At 51.2% G+C, this 16,530-nt stretch overlaps 37 non-coding genes and 1 pseudogene across 37 annotated transcripts; all 38 read right to left on the bottom strand.

The window, feature by feature from the left end:
• Positions 1 to 222: 222 nt before the first annotated feature.
• Positions 223 to 341, bottom strand: LOC149517486 (5S ribosomal RNA). Its single transcript, XR_016344698.1, has one exon. It is a non-coding gene; the product is annotated as a 5S ribosomal RNA (ribosomal RNA).
• Positions 342 to 621: 280 nt separating this feature from the next.
• On the bottom strand, positions 622 to 740 carry LOC149517487 (5S ribosomal RNA). The gene has a single exon (XR_016344699.1). It is a non-coding gene; the product is annotated as a 5S ribosomal RNA (ribosomal RNA).
• Positions 741 to 1,052: 312 nt separating this feature from the next.
• Positions 1,053 to 1,171, bottom strand: LOC149517488 (5S ribosomal RNA). The gene has a single exon (XR_016344700.1). It is a non-coding gene; the product is annotated as a 5S ribosomal RNA (ribosomal RNA).
• Positions 1,172 to 1,483: 312 nt separating this feature from the next.
• Positions 1,484 to 1,602, bottom strand: LOC149517489 (5S ribosomal RNA). Its single transcript, XR_016344701.1, has one exon. It is a non-coding gene; the product is annotated as a 5S ribosomal RNA (ribosomal RNA).
• A 312-nt stretch (positions 1,603 to 1,914) lies between these two features.
• LOC149517490 (5S ribosomal RNA) lies at positions 1,915 to 2,033 on the bottom strand. The gene has a single exon (XR_016344702.1). It is a non-coding gene; the product is annotated as a 5S ribosomal RNA (ribosomal RNA).
• A 312-nt stretch (positions 2,034 to 2,345) lies between these two features.
• Positions 2,346 to 2,464, bottom strand: LOC149517491 (5S ribosomal RNA). The gene has a single exon (XR_016344704.1). It is a non-coding gene; the product is annotated as a 5S ribosomal RNA (ribosomal RNA).
• A 312-nt stretch (positions 2,465 to 2,776) lies between these two features.
• On the bottom strand, positions 2,777 to 2,895 carry LOC149517492 (5S ribosomal RNA). Its single transcript, XR_016344705.1, has one exon. It is a non-coding gene; the product is annotated as a 5S ribosomal RNA (ribosomal RNA).
• A 308-nt stretch (positions 2,896 to 3,203) lies between these two features.
• LOC149517493 (5S ribosomal RNA) lies at positions 3,204 to 3,322 on the bottom strand. Its single transcript, XR_016344706.1, has one exon. It is a non-coding gene; the product is annotated as a 5S ribosomal RNA (ribosomal RNA).
• A 312-nt stretch (positions 3,323 to 3,634) lies between these two features.
• On the bottom strand, positions 3,635 to 3,753 carry LOC149517494 (5S ribosomal RNA). Its single transcript, XR_016344707.1, has one exon. It is a non-coding gene; the product is annotated as a 5S ribosomal RNA (ribosomal RNA).
• A 312-nt stretch (positions 3,754 to 4,065) lies between these two features.
• Positions 4,066 to 4,184, bottom strand: LOC149517495 (5S ribosomal RNA). The gene has a single exon (XR_016344708.1). It is a non-coding gene; the product is annotated as a 5S ribosomal RNA (ribosomal RNA).
• Positions 4,185 to 4,496: 312 nt separating this feature from the next.
• On the bottom strand, positions 4,497 to 4,615 carry LOC149517496 (5S ribosomal RNA). Its single transcript, XR_016344709.1, has one exon. It is a non-coding gene; the product is annotated as a 5S ribosomal RNA (ribosomal RNA).
• A 312-nt stretch (positions 4,616 to 4,927) lies between these two features.
• LOC149517497 (5S ribosomal RNA) lies at positions 4,928 to 5,046 on the bottom strand. Its single transcript, XR_016344710.1, has one exon. It is a non-coding gene; the product is annotated as a 5S ribosomal RNA (ribosomal RNA).
• A 313-nt stretch (positions 5,047 to 5,359) lies between these two features.
• Positions 5,360 to 5,478, bottom strand: LOC149517498 (5S ribosomal RNA). The gene has a single exon (XR_016344711.1). It is a non-coding gene; the product is annotated as a 5S ribosomal RNA (ribosomal RNA).
• Positions 5,479 to 5,790: 312 nt separating this feature from the next.
• LOC149517499 (5S ribosomal RNA) lies at positions 5,791 to 5,909 on the bottom strand. The gene has a single exon (XR_016344712.1). It is a non-coding gene; the product is annotated as a 5S ribosomal RNA (ribosomal RNA).
• A 312-nt stretch (positions 5,910 to 6,221) lies between these two features.
• LOC149517500 (5S ribosomal RNA) lies at positions 6,222 to 6,340 on the bottom strand. Its single transcript, XR_016344713.1, has one exon. It is a non-coding gene; the product is annotated as a 5S ribosomal RNA (ribosomal RNA).
• A 312-nt stretch (positions 6,341 to 6,652) lies between these two features.
• On the bottom strand, positions 6,653 to 6,771 carry LOC149517501 (5S ribosomal RNA). The gene has a single exon (XR_016344715.1). It is a non-coding gene; the product is annotated as a 5S ribosomal RNA (ribosomal RNA).
• A 312-nt stretch (positions 6,772 to 7,083) lies between these two features.
• Positions 7,084 to 7,200, bottom strand: LOC149517502 (5S ribosomal RNA; annotated as a pseudogene).
• A 285-nt stretch (positions 7,201 to 7,485) lies between these two features.
• Positions 7,486 to 7,604, bottom strand: LOC149517503 (5S ribosomal RNA). The gene has a single exon (XR_016344716.1). It is a non-coding gene; the product is annotated as a 5S ribosomal RNA (ribosomal RNA).
• Positions 7,605 to 7,916: 312 nt separating this feature from the next.
• On the bottom strand, positions 7,917 to 8,035 carry LOC149517504 (5S ribosomal RNA). Its single transcript, XR_016344717.1, has one exon. It is a non-coding gene; the product is annotated as a 5S ribosomal RNA (ribosomal RNA).
• Positions 8,036 to 8,347: 312 nt separating this feature from the next.
• On the bottom strand, positions 8,348 to 8,466 carry LOC149517505 (5S ribosomal RNA). The gene has a single exon (XR_016344718.1). It is a non-coding gene; the product is annotated as a 5S ribosomal RNA (ribosomal RNA).
• A 312-nt stretch (positions 8,467 to 8,778) lies between these two features.
• Positions 8,779 to 8,897, bottom strand: LOC149517506 (5S ribosomal RNA). The gene has a single exon (XR_016344828.1). It is a non-coding gene; the product is annotated as a 5S ribosomal RNA (ribosomal RNA).
• Positions 8,898 to 9,209: 312 nt separating this feature from the next.
• On the bottom strand, positions 9,210 to 9,328 carry LOC149517507 (5S ribosomal RNA). Its single transcript, XR_016344719.1, has one exon. It is a non-coding gene; the product is annotated as a 5S ribosomal RNA (ribosomal RNA).
• A 312-nt stretch (positions 9,329 to 9,640) lies between these two features.
• Positions 9,641 to 9,759, bottom strand: LOC149517508 (5S ribosomal RNA). The gene has a single exon (XR_016344720.1). It is a non-coding gene; the product is annotated as a 5S ribosomal RNA (ribosomal RNA).
• A 312-nt stretch (positions 9,760 to 10,071) lies between these two features.
• On the bottom strand, positions 10,072 to 10,190 carry LOC149517509 (5S ribosomal RNA). The gene has a single exon (XR_016344721.1). It is a non-coding gene; the product is annotated as a 5S ribosomal RNA (ribosomal RNA).
• Positions 10,191 to 10,502: 312 nt separating this feature from the next.
• LOC149517510 (5S ribosomal RNA) lies at positions 10,503 to 10,621 on the bottom strand. The gene has a single exon (XR_016344722.1). It is a non-coding gene; the product is annotated as a 5S ribosomal RNA (ribosomal RNA).
• A 312-nt stretch (positions 10,622 to 10,933) lies between these two features.
• LOC149517511 (5S ribosomal RNA) lies at positions 10,934 to 11,052 on the bottom strand. The gene has a single exon (XR_016344723.1). It is a non-coding gene; the product is annotated as a 5S ribosomal RNA (ribosomal RNA).
• A 312-nt stretch (positions 11,053 to 11,364) lies between these two features.
• On the bottom strand, positions 11,365 to 11,483 carry LOC149517512 (5S ribosomal RNA). The gene has a single exon (XR_016344724.1). It is a non-coding gene; the product is annotated as a 5S ribosomal RNA (ribosomal RNA).
• A 312-nt stretch (positions 11,484 to 11,795) lies between these two features.
• Positions 11,796 to 11,914, bottom strand: LOC149517513 (5S ribosomal RNA). The gene has a single exon (XR_016344726.1). It is a non-coding gene; the product is annotated as a 5S ribosomal RNA (ribosomal RNA).
• A 312-nt stretch (positions 11,915 to 12,226) lies between these two features.
• Positions 12,227 to 12,345, bottom strand: LOC149517514 (5S ribosomal RNA). The gene has a single exon (XR_016344727.1). It is a non-coding gene; the product is annotated as a 5S ribosomal RNA (ribosomal RNA).
• A 312-nt stretch (positions 12,346 to 12,657) lies between these two features.
• Positions 12,658 to 12,776, bottom strand: LOC149517515 (5S ribosomal RNA). The gene has a single exon (XR_016344728.1). It is a non-coding gene; the product is annotated as a 5S ribosomal RNA (ribosomal RNA).
• A 312-nt stretch (positions 12,777 to 13,088) lies between these two features.
• LOC149517516 (5S ribosomal RNA) lies at positions 13,089 to 13,207 on the bottom strand. Its single transcript, XR_016344729.1, has one exon. It is a non-coding gene; the product is annotated as a 5S ribosomal RNA (ribosomal RNA).
• A 312-nt stretch (positions 13,208 to 13,519) lies between these two features.
• On the bottom strand, positions 13,520 to 13,638 carry LOC149517517 (5S ribosomal RNA). The gene has a single exon (XR_016344730.1). It is a non-coding gene; the product is annotated as a 5S ribosomal RNA (ribosomal RNA).
• Positions 13,639 to 13,951: 313 nt separating this feature from the next.
• Positions 13,952 to 14,070, bottom strand: LOC149517518 (5S ribosomal RNA). The gene has a single exon (XR_016344731.1). It is a non-coding gene; the product is annotated as a 5S ribosomal RNA (ribosomal RNA).
• A 312-nt stretch (positions 14,071 to 14,382) lies between these two features.
• LOC149517519 (5S ribosomal RNA) lies at positions 14,383 to 14,501 on the bottom strand. Its single transcript, XR_016344732.1, has one exon. It is a non-coding gene; the product is annotated as a 5S ribosomal RNA (ribosomal RNA).
• Positions 14,502 to 14,813: 312 nt separating this feature from the next.
• LOC149517520 (5S ribosomal RNA) lies at positions 14,814 to 14,932 on the bottom strand. Its single transcript, XR_016344733.1, has one exon. It is a non-coding gene; the product is annotated as a 5S ribosomal RNA (ribosomal RNA).
• Positions 14,933 to 15,244: 312 nt separating this feature from the next.
• On the bottom strand, positions 15,245 to 15,363 carry LOC149517521 (5S ribosomal RNA). Its single transcript, XR_016344734.1, has one exon. It is a non-coding gene; the product is annotated as a 5S ribosomal RNA (ribosomal RNA).
• A 312-nt stretch (positions 15,364 to 15,675) lies between these two features.
• On the bottom strand, positions 15,676 to 15,794 carry LOC149517522 (5S ribosomal RNA). Its single transcript, XR_016344735.1, has one exon. It is a non-coding gene; the product is annotated as a 5S ribosomal RNA (ribosomal RNA).
• Positions 15,795 to 16,106: 312 nt separating this feature from the next.
• On the bottom strand, positions 16,107 to 16,225 carry LOC149517523 (5S ribosomal RNA). The gene has a single exon (XR_016344737.1). It is a non-coding gene; the product is annotated as a 5S ribosomal RNA (ribosomal RNA).
• Positions 16,226 to 16,530: the final 305 nt, after the last annotated feature.

The following is a 16,530-nucleotide window of genomic DNA, read 5'->3' on the forward strand; positions in this document are numbered from 1 at the left end:
CAATACGCCAAGAAGAGGGGGTTCATCGATTTCTCAACCCGTCATCGATTAATCGCCGCGAACGGTAATCGGCGAGCAAACGATTAAGTATGCAGTAATTGCGACGGACGGATACCAAAAACTAAAAAGAACGTGAGGTGCTGCGAACGGCAATCAACGAACAAGCCCAAGTGCCTGCACGGCAATAAACGACGGAAGAATACCGGAAATTAAAAAGAACGAGGAGTGCAACACGAGGACTTCCCAGGAGGTCACCCATCCTAGTACTACTCTCGCCCAAGCACGCTTAACTGCGGAGTTCTGATGGGATCCGGTGCTTTAGTGCTGGTATGATCGCACCCGTCACTTCTTGCGCAAATTATGTATCCGACCCTTCCTTTCCCGTGCGTTGCTCGACGTGTCACACGCGAGCCCCCGTCCAAAAGATTACGCAATACGCCAAGAAGAGGGGGTTCATCGATTTCTCAACCCGTCATCGATTAATCGCCGCGAACGGTAATCGGCGAGCAAACGATTAAGTATGCAGTAATTGCGACGGACGGATACCAAAAACTAAAAAGAACGTGAGGTGCTGCGAACGGCAATCAACGACGGAAGAATACCGGAAATTAAAAAGAACGAGGAGTGCAACACGAGGACTTCCCAGGAGGTCACCCATCCTAGTACTACTCTCGCCCAAGCACGCTTAACTGCGGAGTTCTGATGGGATCCGGTGCTTTAGTGCTGGTATGATCGCACCCGTCACTTCTTGCGCAAATTATGTATCCGACCCTTCCTTTCCCGTGCGTTGCTCGACGTGTCACACGCGAGCCCCCGTCCAAAAGATTACGCAATACGCCAAGAAGAGGGGGTTCATCGATTTCTCAACCCGTCATCGATTAATCGCCGCGAACGGTAATCGGCGAGCAAACGATTAAGTATGCAGTAATTGCGACGGACGGATACCAAAAACTAAAAAGAACGTGAGGTGCTGCGAACGGCAATCAACGAACAAGCCCAAGTGCCTGCACGGCAATAAACGACGGAAGAATACCGGAAATTAAAAAGAACGAGGAGTGCAACACGAGGACTTCCCAGGAGGTCACCCATCCTAGTACTACTCTCGCCCAAGCACGCTTAACTGCGGAGTTCTGATGGGATCCGGTGCTTTAGTGCTGGTATGATCGCACCCGTCACTTCTTGCGCAAATTATGTATCCGACCCTTCCTTTCCCGTGCGTTGCTCGACGTGTCACACGCGAGCCCCCGTCCAAAAGATTACGCAATACGCCAAGAAGAGGGGGTTCATCGATTTCTCAACCCGTCATCGATTAATCGCCGCGAACGGTAATCGGCGAGCAAACGATTAAGTATGCAGTAATTGCGACGGACGGATACCAAAAACTAAAAAGAACGTGAGGTGCTGCGAACGGCAATCAACGAACAAGCCCAAGTGCCTGCACGGCAATAAACGACGGAAGAATACCGGAAATTAAAAAGAACGAGGAGTGCAACACGAGGACTTCCCAGGAGGTCACCCATCCTAGTACTACTCTCGCCCAAGCACGCTTAACTGCGGAGTTCTGATGGGATCCGGTGCTTTAGTGCTGGTATGATCGCACCCGTCACTTCTTGCGCAAATTATGTATCCGACCCTTCCTTTCCCGTGCGTTGCTCGACGTGTCACACGCGAGCCCCCGTCCAAAAGATTACGCAATACGCCAAGAAGAGGGGGTTCATCGATTTCTCAACCCGTCATCGATTAATCGCCGCGAACGGTAATCGGCGAGCAAACGATTAAGTATGCAGTAATTGCGACGGACGGATACCAAAAACTAAAAAGAACGTGAGGTGCTGCGAACGGCAATCAACGAACAAGCCCAAGTGCCTGCACGGCAATAAACGACGGAAGAATACCGGAAATTAAAAAGAACGAGGAGTGCAACACGAGGACTTCCCAGGAGGTCACCCATCCTAGTACTACTCTCGCCCAAGCACGCTTAACTGCGGAGTTCTGATGGGATCCGGTGCTTTAGTGCTGGTATGATCGCACCCGTCACTTCTTGCGCAAATTATGTATCCGACCCTTCCTTTCCCGTGCGTTGCTCGACGTGTCACACGCGAGCCCCCGTCCAAAAGATTACGCAATACGCCAAGAAGAGGGGGTTCATCGATTTCTCAACCCGTCATCGATTAATCGCCGCGAACGGTAATCGGCGAGCAAACGATTAAGTATGCAGTAATTGCGACGGACGGATACCAAAAACTAAAAAGAACGTGAGGTGCTGCGAACGGCAATCAACGAACAAGCCCAAGTGCCTGCACGGCAATAAACGACGGAAGAATACCGGAAATTAAAAAGAACGAGGAGTGCAACACGAGGACTTCCCAGGAGGTCACCCATCCTAGTACTACTCTCGCCCAAGCACGCTTAACTGCGGAGTTCTGATGGGATCCGGTGCTTTAGTGCTGGTATGATCGCACCCGTCACTTCTTGCGCAAATTATGTATCCGACCCTTCCTTTCCCGTGCGTTGCTCGACGTGTCACACGCGAGCCCCCGTCCAAAAGATTACGCAATACGCCAAGAAGAGGGGGTTCATCGATTTCTCAACCCGTCATCGATTAATCGCCGCGAACGGTAATCGGCGAGCAAACGATTAAGTATGCAGTAATTGCGACGGACGGATACCAAAAACTAAAAAGAACGTGAGGTGCTGCGAACGGCAATCAACGAACAAGCCCAAGTGCCTGCACGGCAATAAACGACGGAAGAATACCGGAAATTAAAAAGAACGAGGAGTGCAACACGAGGACTTCCCAGGAGGTCACCCATCCTAGTACTACTCTCGCCCAAGCACGCTTAACTGCGGAGTTCTGATGGGATCCGGTGCTTTAGTGCTGGTATGATCGCACCCGTCACTTCTTGCGCAAATTATGTATCCGACCCTTCCTTTCCCGTGCGTTGCTCGACGTGTCACACGCGAGCCCCCGTCCAAAAGATTACGCAATACGCCAAGAAGAGGGGGTTCATCGATTTCTCAACCCGTCATCGATTAATCGCCGCGAACGGTAATCGGCGAGCAAACGATTAAGTATGCAGTAATTGCGACGGACGGATACCAAAAACTAAAAAGAACGTGAGGTGCTGCGAACGGCAATCAACGAACAAGCCCAAGTGCACGGCAATAAACGACGGAAGAATACCGGAAATTAAAAAGAACGAGGAGTGCAACACGAGGACTTCCCAGGAGGTCACCCATCCTAGTACTACTCTCGCCCAAGCACGCTTAACTGCGGAGTTCTGATGGGATCCGGTGCTTTAGTGCTGGTATGATCGCACCCGTCACTTCTTGCGCAAATTATGTATCCGACCCTTCCTTTCCCGTGCGTTGCTCGACGTGTCACACGCGAGCCCCCGTCCAAAAGATTACGCAATACGCCAAGAAGAGGGGGTTCATCGATTTCTCAACCCGTCATCGATTAATCGCCGCGAACGGTAATCGGCGAGCAAACGATTAAGTATGCAGTAATTGCGACGGACGGATACCAAAAACTAAAAAGAACGTGAGGTGCTGCGAACGGCAATCAACGAACAAGCCCAAGTGCCTGCACGGCAATAAACGACGGAAGAATACCGGAAATTAAAAAGAACGAGGAGTGCAACACGAGGACTTCCCAGGAGGTCACCCATCCTAGTACTACTCTCGCCCAAGCACGCTTAACTGCGGAGTTCTGATGGGATCCGGTGCTTTAGTGCTGGTATGATCGCACCCGTCACTTCTTGCGCAAATTATGTATCCGACCCTTCCTTTCCCGTGCGTTGCTCGACGTGTCACACGCGAGCCCCCGTCCAAAAGATTACGCAATACGCCAAGAAGAGGGGGTTCATCGATTTCTCAACCCGTCATCGATTAATCGCCGCGAACGGTAATCGGCGAGCAAACGATTAAGTATGCAGTAATTGCGACGGACGGATACCAAAAACTAAAAAGAACGTGAGGTGCTGCGAACGGCAATCAACGAACAAGCCCAAGTGCCTGCACGGCAATAAACGACGGAAGAATACCGGAAATTAAAAAGAACGAGGAGTGCAACACGAGGACTTCCCAGGAGGTCACCCATCCTAGTACTACTCTCGCCCAAGCACGCTTAACTGCGGAGTTCTGATGGGATCCGGTGCTTTAGTGCTGGTATGATCGCACCCGTCACTTCTTGCGCAAATTATGTATCCGACCCTTCCTTTCCCGTGCGTTGCTCGACGTGTCACACGCGAGCCCCCGTCCAAAAGATTACGCAATACGCCAAGAAGAGGGGGTTCATCGATTTCTCAACCCGTCATCGATTAATCGCCGCGAACGGTAATCGGCGAGCAAACGATTAAGTATGCAGTAATTGCGACGGACGGATACCAAAAACTAAAAAGAACGTGAGGTGCTGCGAACGGCAATCAACGAACAAGCCCAAGTGCCTGCACGGCAATAAACGACGGAAGAATACCGGAAATTAAAAAGAACGAGGAGTGCAACACGAGGACTTCCCAGGAGGTCACCCATCCTAGTACTACTCTCGCCCAAGCACGCTTAACTGCGGAGTTCTGATGGGATCCGGTGCTTTAGTGCTGGTATGATCGCACCCGTCACTTCTTGCGCAAATTATGTATCCGACCCTTCCTTTCCCGTGCGTTGCTCGACGTGTCACACGCGAGCCCCCGTCCAAAAGATTACGCAATACGCCAAGAAGAGGGGGTTCATCGATTTCTCAACCCGTCATCGATTAATCGCCGCGAACGGTAATCGGCGAGCAAACGATTAAGTATGCAGTAATTGCGACGGACGGATACCAAAAACTAAAAAGAACGTGAGGTGCTGCGAACGGCAATCAACGAACAAGCCCAAGTGCCTGCACGGCAATAAACGACGGAAGAATACCGGAAATTAAAAAGAACGAGGAGTGCAACACGAGGACTTCCCAGGAGGTCACCCATCCTAGTACTACTCTCGCCCAAGCACGCTTAACTGCGGAGTTCTGATGGGATCCGGTGCTTTAGTGCTGGTATGATCGCACCCGTCACTTCTTGCGCAAATTATGTATCCGACCCTTCCTTTCCCGTGCGTTGCTCGACGTGTCACACGCGAGCCCCCGTCCAAAAGATTACGCAATACGCCAAGAAGAGGGGGTTCATCGATTTCTCAACCCGTCATCGATTAATCGCCTGCGAACGGTAATCGGCGAGCAAACGATTAAGTATGCAGTAATTGCGACGGACGGATACCAAAAACTAAAAAGAACGTGAGGTGCTGCGAACGGCAATCAACGAACAAGCCCAAGTGCCTGCACGGCAATAAACGACGGAAGAATACCGGAAATTAAAAAGAACGAGGAGTGCAACACGAGGACTTCCCAGGAGGTCACCCATCCTAGTACTACTCTCGCCCAAGCACGCTTAACTGCGGAGTTCTGATGGGATCCGGTGCTTTAGTGCTGGTATGATCGCACCCGTCACTTCTTGCGCAAATTATGTATCCGACCCTTCCTTTCCCGTGCGTTGCTCGACGTGTCACACGCGAGCCCCCGTCCAAAAGATTACGCAATACGCCAAGAAGAGGGGGTTCATCGATTTCTCAACCCGTCATCGATTAATCGCCGCGAACGGTAATCGGCGAGCAAACGATTAAGTATGCAGTAATTGCGACGGACGGATACCAAAAACTAAAAAGAACGTGAGGTGCTGCGAACGGCAATCAACGAACAAGCCCAAGTGCCTGCACGGCAATAAACGACGGAAGAATACCGGAAATTAAAAAGAACGAGGAGTGCAACACGAGGACTTCCCAGGAGGTCACCCATCCTAGTACTACTCTCGCCCAAGCACGCTTAACTGCGGAGTTCTGATGGGATCCGGTGCTTTAGTGCTGGTATGATCGCACCCGTCACTTCTTGCGCAAATTATGTATCCGACCCTTCCTTTCCCGTGCGTTGCTCGACGTGTCACACGCGAGCCCCCGTCCAAAAGATTACGCAATACGCCAAGAAGAGGGGGTTCATCGATTTCTCAACCCGTCATCGATTAATCGCCGCGAACGGTAATCGGCGAGCAAACGATTAAGTATGCAGTAATTGCGACGGACGGATACCAAAAACTAAAAAGAACGTGAGGTGCTGCGAACGGCAATCAACGAACAAGCCCAAGTGCCTGCACGGCAATAAACGACGGAAGAATACCGGAAATTAAAAAGAACGAGGAGTGCAACACGAGGACTTCCCAGGAGGTCACCCATCCTAGTACTACTCTCGCCCAAGCACGCTTAACTGCGGAGTTCTGATGGGATCCGGTGCTTTAGTGCTGGTATGATCGCACCCGTCACTTCTTGCGCAAATTATGTATCCGACCCTTCCTTTCCCGTGCGTTGCTCGACGTGTCACACGCGAGCCCCCGTCCAAAAGATTACGCAATACGCCAAGAAGAGGGGGTTCATCGATTTCTCAACCCGTCATCGATTAATCGCCGCGAACGGTAATCGGCGAGCAAACGATTAAGTATGCAGTAATTGCGACGGACGGATACCAAAAACTAAAAAGAACGTGAGGTGCTGCGAACGGCAATCAACGAACAAGCCCAAGTGCCTGCACGGCAATAAACGACGGAAGAATACCGGAAATTAAAAAGAACGAGGAGTGCAACACGAGGACTTCCCAGGAGGTCACCCATCCTAGTACTACTCTCGCCCAAGCACGCTTAACTGCGGAGTTCTGATGGGATCCGGTGCTTTAGTGCTGGTATGATCGCACCCGTCACTTCTTGCGCAAATTATGTATCCGACCCTTCCTTTCCCGTGCGTTGCTCGACGTGTCACACGCGAGCCCCCGTCCAAAAGATTACGCAATACGCCAAGAAGAGGGGGTTCATCGATTTCTCAACCCGTCATCGATTAATCGCCGCGAACGGTAATCGGCGAGCAAACGATTAAGTATGCAGTAATTGCGACGGACGGATACCAAAAACTAAAAAGAACGTGAGGTGCTGCGAACGGCAATCAACGAACAAGCCCAAGTGCCTGCACGGCAATAAACGACGGAAGAATACCGGAAATTAAAAAGAACGAGGAGTGCAACACGAGGACTTCCCAGGAGGTCACCCATCCTAGTACTACTCTCGCCCAAGCACGCTTAACTGCGGAGTTCTGATGGGATCCGGTGCTTTAGTGCTGAATTATGTATCCGACCCTTCCTTTCCCGTGCGTTGCTCGACGTGTCACACGCGAGCCCCCGTCCAAAAGATTACGCAATACGCCAAGAAGAGGGGGTTCATCGATTTCTCAACCCGTCATCGATTAATCGCCGCGAACGGTAATCGGCGAGCAAACGATTAAGTATGCAGTAATTGCGACGGACGGATACCAAAAACTAAAAAGAACGTGAGGTGCTGCGAACGGCAATCAACGAACAAGCCCAAGTGCCTGCACGGCAATAAACGACGGAAGAATACCGGAAATTAAAAAGAACGAGGAGTGCAACACGAGGACTTCCCAGGAGGTCACCCATCCTAGTACTACTCTCGCCCAAGCACGCTTAACTGCGGAGTTCTGATGGGATCCGGTGCTTTAGTGCTGGTATGATCGCACCCGTCACTTCTTGCGCAAATTATGTATCCGACCCTTCCTTTCCCGTGCGTTGCTCGACGTGTCACACGCGAGCCCCCGTCCAAAAGATTACGCAATACGCCAAGAAGAGGGGGTTCATCGATTTCTCAACCCGTCATCGATTAATCGCCGCGAACGGTAATCGGCGAGCAAACGATTAAGTATGCAGTAATTGCGACGGACGGATACCAAAAACTAAAAAGAACGTGAGGTGCTGCGAACGGCAATCAACGAACAAGCCCAAGTGCCTGCACGGCAATAAACGACGGAAGAATACCGGAAATTAAAAAGAACGAGGAGTGCAACACGAGGACTTCCCAGGAGGTCACCCATCCTAGTACTACTCTCGCCCAAGCACGCTTAACTGCGGAGTTCTGATGGGATCCGGTGCTTTAGTGCTGGTATGATCGCACCCGTCACTTCTTGCGCAAATTATGTATCCGACCCTTCCTTTCCCGTGCGTTGCTCGACGTGTCACACGCGAGCCCCCGTCCAAAAGATTACGCAATACGCCAAGAAGAGGGGGTTCATCGATTTCTCAACCCGTCATCGATTAATCGCCGCGAACGGTAATCGGCGAGCAAACGATTAAGTATGCAGTAATTGCGACGGACGGATACCAAAAACTAAAAAGAACGTGAGGTGCTGTGAACGGCAATCAACGAACAAGCCCAAGTGCCTGCACGGCAATAAACGACGGAAGAATACCGGAAATTAAAAAGAACGAGGAGTGCAACACGAGGACTTCCCAGGAGGTCACCCATCCTAGTACTACTCTCGCCCAAGCACGCTTAACTGCGGAGTTCTGATGGGATCCGGTGCTTTAGTGCTGGTATGATCGCACCCGTCACTTCTTGCGCAAATTATGTATCCGACCCTTCCTTTCCCGTGCGTTGCTCGACGTGTCACACGCGAGCCCCCGTCCAAAAGATTACGCAATACGCCAAGAAGAGGGGGTTCATCGATTTCTCAACCCGTCATCGATTAATCGCCGCGAACGGTAATCGGCGAGCAAACGATTAAGTATGCAGTAATTGCGACGGACGGATACCAAAAACTAAAAAGAACGTGAGGTGCTGCGAACGGCAATCAACGAACAAGCCCAAGTGCCTGCACGGCAATAAACGACGGAAGAATACCGGAAATTAAAAAGAACGATGAGTGCAACACGAGGACTTCCCAGGAGGTCACCCATCCTAGTACTACTCTCGCCCAAGCACGCTTAACTGCGGAGTTCTGATGGGATCCGGTGCTTTAGTGCTGGTATGATCGCACCCGTCACTTCTTGCGCAAATTATGTATCCGACCCTTCCTTTCCCGTGCGTTGCTCGACGTGTCACACGCGAGCCCCCGTCCAAAAGATTACGCAATACGCCAAGAAGAGGGGGTTCATCGATTTCTCAACCCGTCATCGATTAATCGCCGCGAACGGTAATCGGCGAGCAAACGATTAAGTATGCAGTAATTGCGACGGACGGATACCAAAAACTAAAAAGAACGTGAGGTGCTGCGAACGGCAATCAACGAACAAGCCCAAGTGCCTGCACGGCAATAAACGACGGAAGAATACCGGAAATTAAAAAGAACGAGGAGTGCAACACGAGGACTTCCCAGGAGGTCACCCATCCTAGTACTACTCTCGCCCAAGCACGCTTAACTGCGGAGTTCTGATGGGATCCGGTGCTTTAGTGCTGGTATGATCGCACCCGTCACTTCTTGCGCAAATTATGTATCCGACCCTTCCTTTCCCGTGCGTTGCTCGACGTGTCACACGCGAGCCCCCGTCCAAAAGATTACGCAATACGCCAAGAAGAGGGGGTTCATCGATTTCTCAACCCGTCATCGATTAATCGCCGCGAACGGTAATCGGCGAGCAAACGATTAAGTATGCAGTAATTGCGACGGACGGATACCAAAAACTAAAAAGAACGTGAGGTGCTGCGAACGGCAATCAACGAACAAGCCCAAGTGCCTGCACGGCAATAAACGACGGAAGAATACCGGAAATTAAAAAGAACGAGGAGTGCAACACGAGGACTTCCCAGGAGGTCACCCATCCTAGTACTACTCTCGCCCAAGCACGCTTAACTGCGGAGTTCTGATGGGATCCGGTGCTTTAGTGCTGGTATGATCGCACCCGTCACTTCTTGCGCAAATTATGTATCCGACCCTTCCTTTCCCGTGCGTTGCTCGACGTGTCACACGCGAGCCCCCGTCCAAAAGATTACGCAATACGCCAAGAAGAGGGGGTTCATCGATTTCTCAACCCGTCATCGATTAATCGCCGCGAACGGTAATCGGCGAGCAAACGATTAAGTATGCAGTAATTGCGACGGACGGATACCAAAAACTAAAAAGAACGTGAGGTGCTGCGAACGGCAATCAACGAACAAGCCCAAGTGCCTGCACGGCAATAAACGACGGAAGAATACCGGAAATTAAAAAGAACGAGGAGTGCAACACGAGGACTTCCCAGGAGGTCACCCATCCTAGTACTACTCTCGCCCAAGCACGCTTAACTGCGGAGTTCTGATGGGATCCGGTGCTTTAGTGCTGGTATGATCGCACCCGTCACTTCTTGCGCAAATTATGTATCCGACCCTTCCTTTCCCGTGCGTTGCTCGACGTGTCACACGCGAGCCCCCGTCCAAAAGATTACGCAATACGCCAAGAAGAGGGGGTTCATCGATTTCTCAACCCGTCATCGATTAATCGCCGCGAACGGTAATCGGCGAGCAAACGATTAAGTATGCAGTAATTGCGACGGACGGATACCAAAAACTAAAAAGAACGTGAGGTGCTGCGAACGGCAATCAACGAACAAGCCCAAGTGCCTGCACGGCAATAAACGACGGAAGAATACCGGAAATTAAAAAGAACGAGGAGTGCAACACGAGGACTTCCCAGGAGGTCACCCATCCTAGTACTACTCTCGCCCAAGCACGCTTAACTGCGGAGTTCTGATGGGATCCGGTGCTTTAGTGCTGGTATGATCGCACCCGTCACTTCTTGCGCAAATTATGTATCCGACCCTTCCTTTCCCGTGCGTTGCTCGACGTGTCACACGCGAGCCCCCGTCCAAAAGATTACGCAATACGCCAAGAAGAGGGGGTTCATCGATTTCTCAACCCGTCATCGATTAATCGCCGCGAACGGTAATCGGCGAGCAAACGATTAAGTATGCAGTAATTGCGACGGACGGATACCAAAAACTAAAAAGAACGTGAGGTGCTGCGAACGGCAATCAACGAACAAGCCCAAGTGCCTGCACGGCAATAAACGACGGAAGAATACCGGAAATTAAAAAGAACGAGGAGTGCAACACGAGGACTTCCCAGGAGGTCACCCATCCTAGTACTACTCTCGCCCAAGCACGCTTAACTGCGGAGTTCTGATGGGATCCGGTGCTTTAGTGCTGGTATGATCGCACCCGTCACTTCTTGCGCAAATTATGTATCCGACCCTTCCTTTCCCGTGCGTTGCTCGACGTGTCACACGCGAGCCCCCGTCCAAAAGATTACGCAATACGCCAAGAAGAGGGGGTTCATCGATTTCTCAACCCGTCATCGATTAATCGCCGCGAACGGTAATCGGCGAGCAAACGATTAAGTATGCAGTAATTGCGACGGACGGATACCAAAAACTAAAAAGAACGTGAGGTGCTGCGAACGGCAATCAACGAACAAGCCCAAGTGCCTGCACGGCAATAAACGACGGAAGAATACCGGAAATTAAAAAGAACGAGGAGTGCAACACGAGGACTTCCCAGGAGGTCACCCATCCTAGTACTACTCTCGCCCAAGCACGCTTAACTGCGGAGTTCTGATGGGATCCGGTGCTTTAGTGCTGGTATGATCGCACCCGTCACTTCTTGCGCAAATTATGTATCCGACCCTTCCTTTCCCGTGCGTTGCTCGACGTGTCACACGCGAGCCCCCGTCCAAAAGATTACGCAATACGCCAAGAAGAGGGGGTTCATCGATTTCTCAACCCGTCATCGATTAATCGCCGCGAACGGTAATCGGCGAGCAAACGATTAAGTATGCAGTAATTGCGACGGACGGATACCAAAAACTAAAAAGAACGTGAGGTGCTGCGAACGGCAATCAACGAACAAGCCCAAGTGCCTGCACGGCAATAAACGACGGAAGAATACCGGAAATTAAAAAGAACGAGGAGTGCAACACGAGGACTTCCCAGGAGGTCACCCATCCTAGTACTACTCTCGCCCAAGCACGCTTAACTGCGGAGTTCTGATGGGATCCGGTGCTTTAGTGCTGGTATGATCGCACCCGTCACTTCTTGCGCAAATTATGTATCCGACCCTTCCTTTCCCGTGCGTTGCTCGACGTGTCACACGCGAGCCCCCGTCCAAAAGATTACGCAATACGCCAAGAAGAGGGGGTTCATCGATTTCTCAACCCGTCATCGATTAATCGCCGCGAACGGTAATCGGCGAGCAAACGATTAAGTATGCAGTAATTGCGACGGACGGATACCAAAAACTAAAAAGAACGTGAGGTGCTGCGAACGGCAATCAACGAACAAGCCCAAGTGCCTGCACGGCAATAAACGACGGAAGAATACCGGAAATTAAAAAGAACGAGGAGTGCAACACGAGGACTTCCCAGGAGGTCACCCATCCTAGTACTACTCTCGCCCAAGCACGCTTAACTGCGGAGTTCTGATGGGATCCGGTGCTTTAGTGCTGGTATGATCGCACCCGTCACTTCTTGCGCAAATTATGTATCCGACCCTTCCTTTCCCGTGCGTTGCTCGACGTGTCACACGCGAGCCCCCGTCCAAAAGATTACGCAATACGCCAAGAAGAGGGGGTTCATCGATTTCTCAACCCGTCATCGATTAATCGCCGCGAACGGTAATCGGCGAGCAAACGATTAAGTATGCAGTAATTGCGACGGACGGATACCAAAAACTAAAAAGAACGTGAGGTGCTGCGAACGGCAATCAACGAACAAGCCCAAGTGCCTGCACGGCAATAAACGACGGAAGAATACCGGAAATTAAAAAGAACGAGGAGTGCAACACGAGGACTTCCCAGGAGGTCACCCATCCTAGTACTACTCTCGCCCAAGCACGCTTAACTGCGGAGTTCTGATGGGATCCGGTGCTTTAGTGCTGGTATGATCGCACCCGTCACTTCTTGCGCAAATTATGTATCCGACCCTTCCTTTCCCGTGCGTTGCTCGACGTGTCACACGCGAGCCCCCGTCCAAAAGATTACGCAATACGCCAAGAAGAGGGGGTTCATCGATTTCTCAACCCGTCATCGATTAATCGCCGCGAACGGTAATCGGCGAGCAAACGATTAAGTATGCAGTAATTGCGACGGACGGATACCAAAAACTAAAAAGAACGTGAGGTGCTGCGAACGGCAATCAACGAACAAGCCCAAGTGCCTGCACGGCAATAAACGACGGAAGAATACCGGAAATTAAAAAGAACGAGGAGTGCAACACGAGGACTTCCCAGGAGGTCACCCATCCTAGTACTACTCTCGCCCAAGCACGCTTAACTGCGGAGTTCTGATGGGATCCGGTGCTTTAGTGCTGGTATGATCGCACCCGTCACTTCTTGCGCAAATTATGTATCCGACCCTTCCTTTCCCGTGCGTTGCTCGACGTGTCACACGCGAGCCCCCGTCCAAAAGATTACGCAATACGCCAAGAAGAGGGGGTTCATCGATTTCTCAACCCGTCATCGATTAATCGCCGCGAACGGTAATCGGCGAGCAAACGATTAAGTATGCAGTAATTGCGACGGACGGATACCAAAAACTAAAAAGAACGTGAGGTGCTGCGAACGGCAATCAACGAACAAGCCCAAGTGCCTGCACGGCAATAAACGACGGAAGAATACCGGAAATTAAAAAGAACGAGGAGTGCAACACGAGGACTTCCCAGGAGGTCACCCATCCTAGTACTACTCTCGCCCAAGCACGCTTAACTGCGGAGTTCTGATGGGATCCGGTGCTTTAGTGCTGGTATGATCGCACCCGTCACTTCTTGCGCAAATTATGTATCCGACCCTTCCTTTCCCGTGCGTTGCTCGACGTGTCACACGCGAGCCCCCGTCCAAAAGATTACGCAATACGCCAAGAAGAGGGGGTTCATCGATTTCTCAACCCGTCATCGATTAATCGCCAGCGAACGGTAATCGGCGAGCAAACGATTAAGTATGCAGTAATTGCGACGGACGGATACCAAAAACTAAAAAGAACGTGAGGTGCTGCGAACGGCAATCAACGAACAAGCCCAAGTGCCTGCACGGCAATAAACGACGGAAGAATACCGGAAATTAAAAAGAACGAGGAGTGCAACACGAGGACTTCCCAGGAGGTCACCCATCCTAGTACTACTCTCGCCCAAGCACGCTTAACTGCGGAGTTCTGATGGGATCCGGTGCTTTAGTGCTGGTATGATCGCACCCGTCACTTCTTGCGCAAATTATGTATCCGACCCTTCCTTTCCCGTGCGTTGCTCGACGTGTCACACGCGAGCCCCCGTCCAAAAGATTACGCAATACGCCAAGAAGAGGGGGTTCATCGATTTCTCAACCCGTCATCGATTAATCGCCGCGAACGGTAATCGGCGAGCAAACGATTAAGTATGCAGTAATTGCGACGGACGGATACCAAAAACTAAAAAGAACGTGAGGTGCTGCGAACGGCAATCAACGAACAAGCCCAAGTGCCTGCACGGCAATAAACGACGGAAGAATACCGGAAATTAAAAAGAACGAGGAGTGCAACACGAGGACTTCCCAGGAGGTCACCCATCCTAGTACTACTCTCGCCCAAGCACGCTTAACTGCGGAGTTCTGATGGGATCCGGTGCTTTAGTGCTGGTATGATCGCACCCGTCACTTCTTGCGCAAATTATGTATCCGACCCTTCCTTTCCCGTGCGTTGCTCGACGTGTCACACGCGAGCCCCCGTCCAAAAGATTACGCAATACGCCAAGAAGAGGGGGTTCATCGATTTCTCAACCCGTCATCGATTAATCGCCGCGAACGGTAATCGGCGAGCAAACGATTAAGTATGCAGTAATTGCGACGGACGGATACCAAAAACTAAAAAGAACGTGAGGTGCTGCGAACGGCAATCAACGAACAAGCCCAAGTGCCTGCACGGCAATAAACGACGGAAGAATACCGGAAATTAAAAAGAACGAGGAGTGCAACACGAGGACTTCCCAGGAGGTCACCCATCCTAGTACTACTCTCGCCCAAGCACGCTTAACTGCGGAGTTCTGATGGGATCCGGTGCTTTAGTGCTGGTATGATCGCACCCGTCACTTCTTGCGCAAATTATGTATCCGACCCTTCCTTTCCCGTGCGTTGCTCGACGTGTCACACGCGAGCCCCCGTCCAAAAGATTACGCAATACGCCAAGAAGAGGGGGTTCATCGATTTCTCAACCCGTCATCGATTAATCGCCGCGAACGGTAATCGGCGAGCAAACGATTAAGTATGCAGTAATTGCGACGGACGGATACCAAAAACTAAAAAGAACGTGAGGTGCTGCGAACGGCAATCAACGAACAAGCCCAAGTGCCTGCACGGCAATAAACGACGGAAGAATACCGGAAATTAAAAAGAACGAGGAGTGCAACACGAGGACTTCCCAGGAGGTCACCCATCCTAGTACTACTCTCGCCCAAGCACGCTTAACTGCGGAGTTCTGATGGGATCCGGTGCTTTAGTGCTGGTATGATCGCACCCGTCACTTCTTGCGCAAATTATGTATCCGACCCTTCCTTTCCCGTGCGTTGCTCGACGTGTCACACGCGAGCCCCCGTCCAAAAGATTACGCAATACGCCAAGAAGAGGGGGTTCATCGATTTCTCAACCCGTCATCGATTAATCGCCGCGAACGGTAATCGGCGAGCAAACGATTAAGTATGCAGTAATTGCGACGGACGGATACCAAAAACTAAAAAGAACGTGAGGTGCTGCGAACGGCAATCAACGAACAAGCCCAAGTGCCTGCACGGCAATAAACGACGGAAGAATACCGGAAATTAAAAAGAACGAGGAGTGCAACACGAGGACTTCCCAGGAGGTCACCCATCCTAGTACTACTCTCGCCCAAGCACGCTTAACTGCGGAGTTCTGATGGGATCCGGTGCTTTAGTGCTGGTATGATCGCACCCGTCACTTCTTGCGCAAATTATGTATCCGACCCTTCCTTTCCCGTGCGTTGCTCGACGTGTCACACGCGAGCCCCCGTCCAAAAGATTACGCAATACGCCAAGAAGAGGGGGTTCATCGATTTCTCAACCCGTCATCGATTAATCGCCGCGAACGGTAATCGGCGAGCAAACGATTAAGTATGCAGTAATTGCGACGGACGGATACCAAAAACTAAAAAGAACGTGAGGTGCTGCGAACGGCAATCAACGAACAAGCCCAAGTGCCTGCACGGCAATAAACGACGGAAGAATACCGGAAATTAAAAAGAACGAGGAGTGCAACACGAGGACTTCCCAGGAGGTCACCCATCCTAGTACTACTCTCGCCCAAGCACGCTTAACTGCGGAGTTCTGATGGGATCCGGTGCTTTAGTGCTGGTATGATCGCACCCGTCACTTCTTGCGCAAATTATGTATCCGACCCTTCCTTTCCCGTGCGTTGCTCGACGTGTCACACGCGAGCCCCCGTCCAAAAGATTACGCAATACGCCAAGAAGAGGGGGTTCATCGATTTCTCAACCCGTCATCGATTAATCGCCGCGAACGGTAATCGGCGAGCAAACGATTAAGTATGCAGTAATTGCGACGGACGGATACCAAAAACTAAAAAGAACGTGAGGTGCTGCGAACGGCAATCAACGAACAAGCCCAAGTGCCTGCACGGCAATAAACGACGGAAGAATACCGGAAATTAAAA

The sequence above is a fragment of the Durio zibethinus genome, chromosome 8 (genome assembly GCF_047325235.1).
Source record: "Durio zibethinus cultivar Kanyao isolate XHJ-2024 chromosome 8, ASM4732523v1, whole genome shotgun sequence".
NCBI classification, from domain to species: domain Eukaryota; kingdom Viridiplantae; phylum Streptophyta; class Magnoliopsida; order Malvales; family Malvaceae; genus Durio; species Durio zibethinus.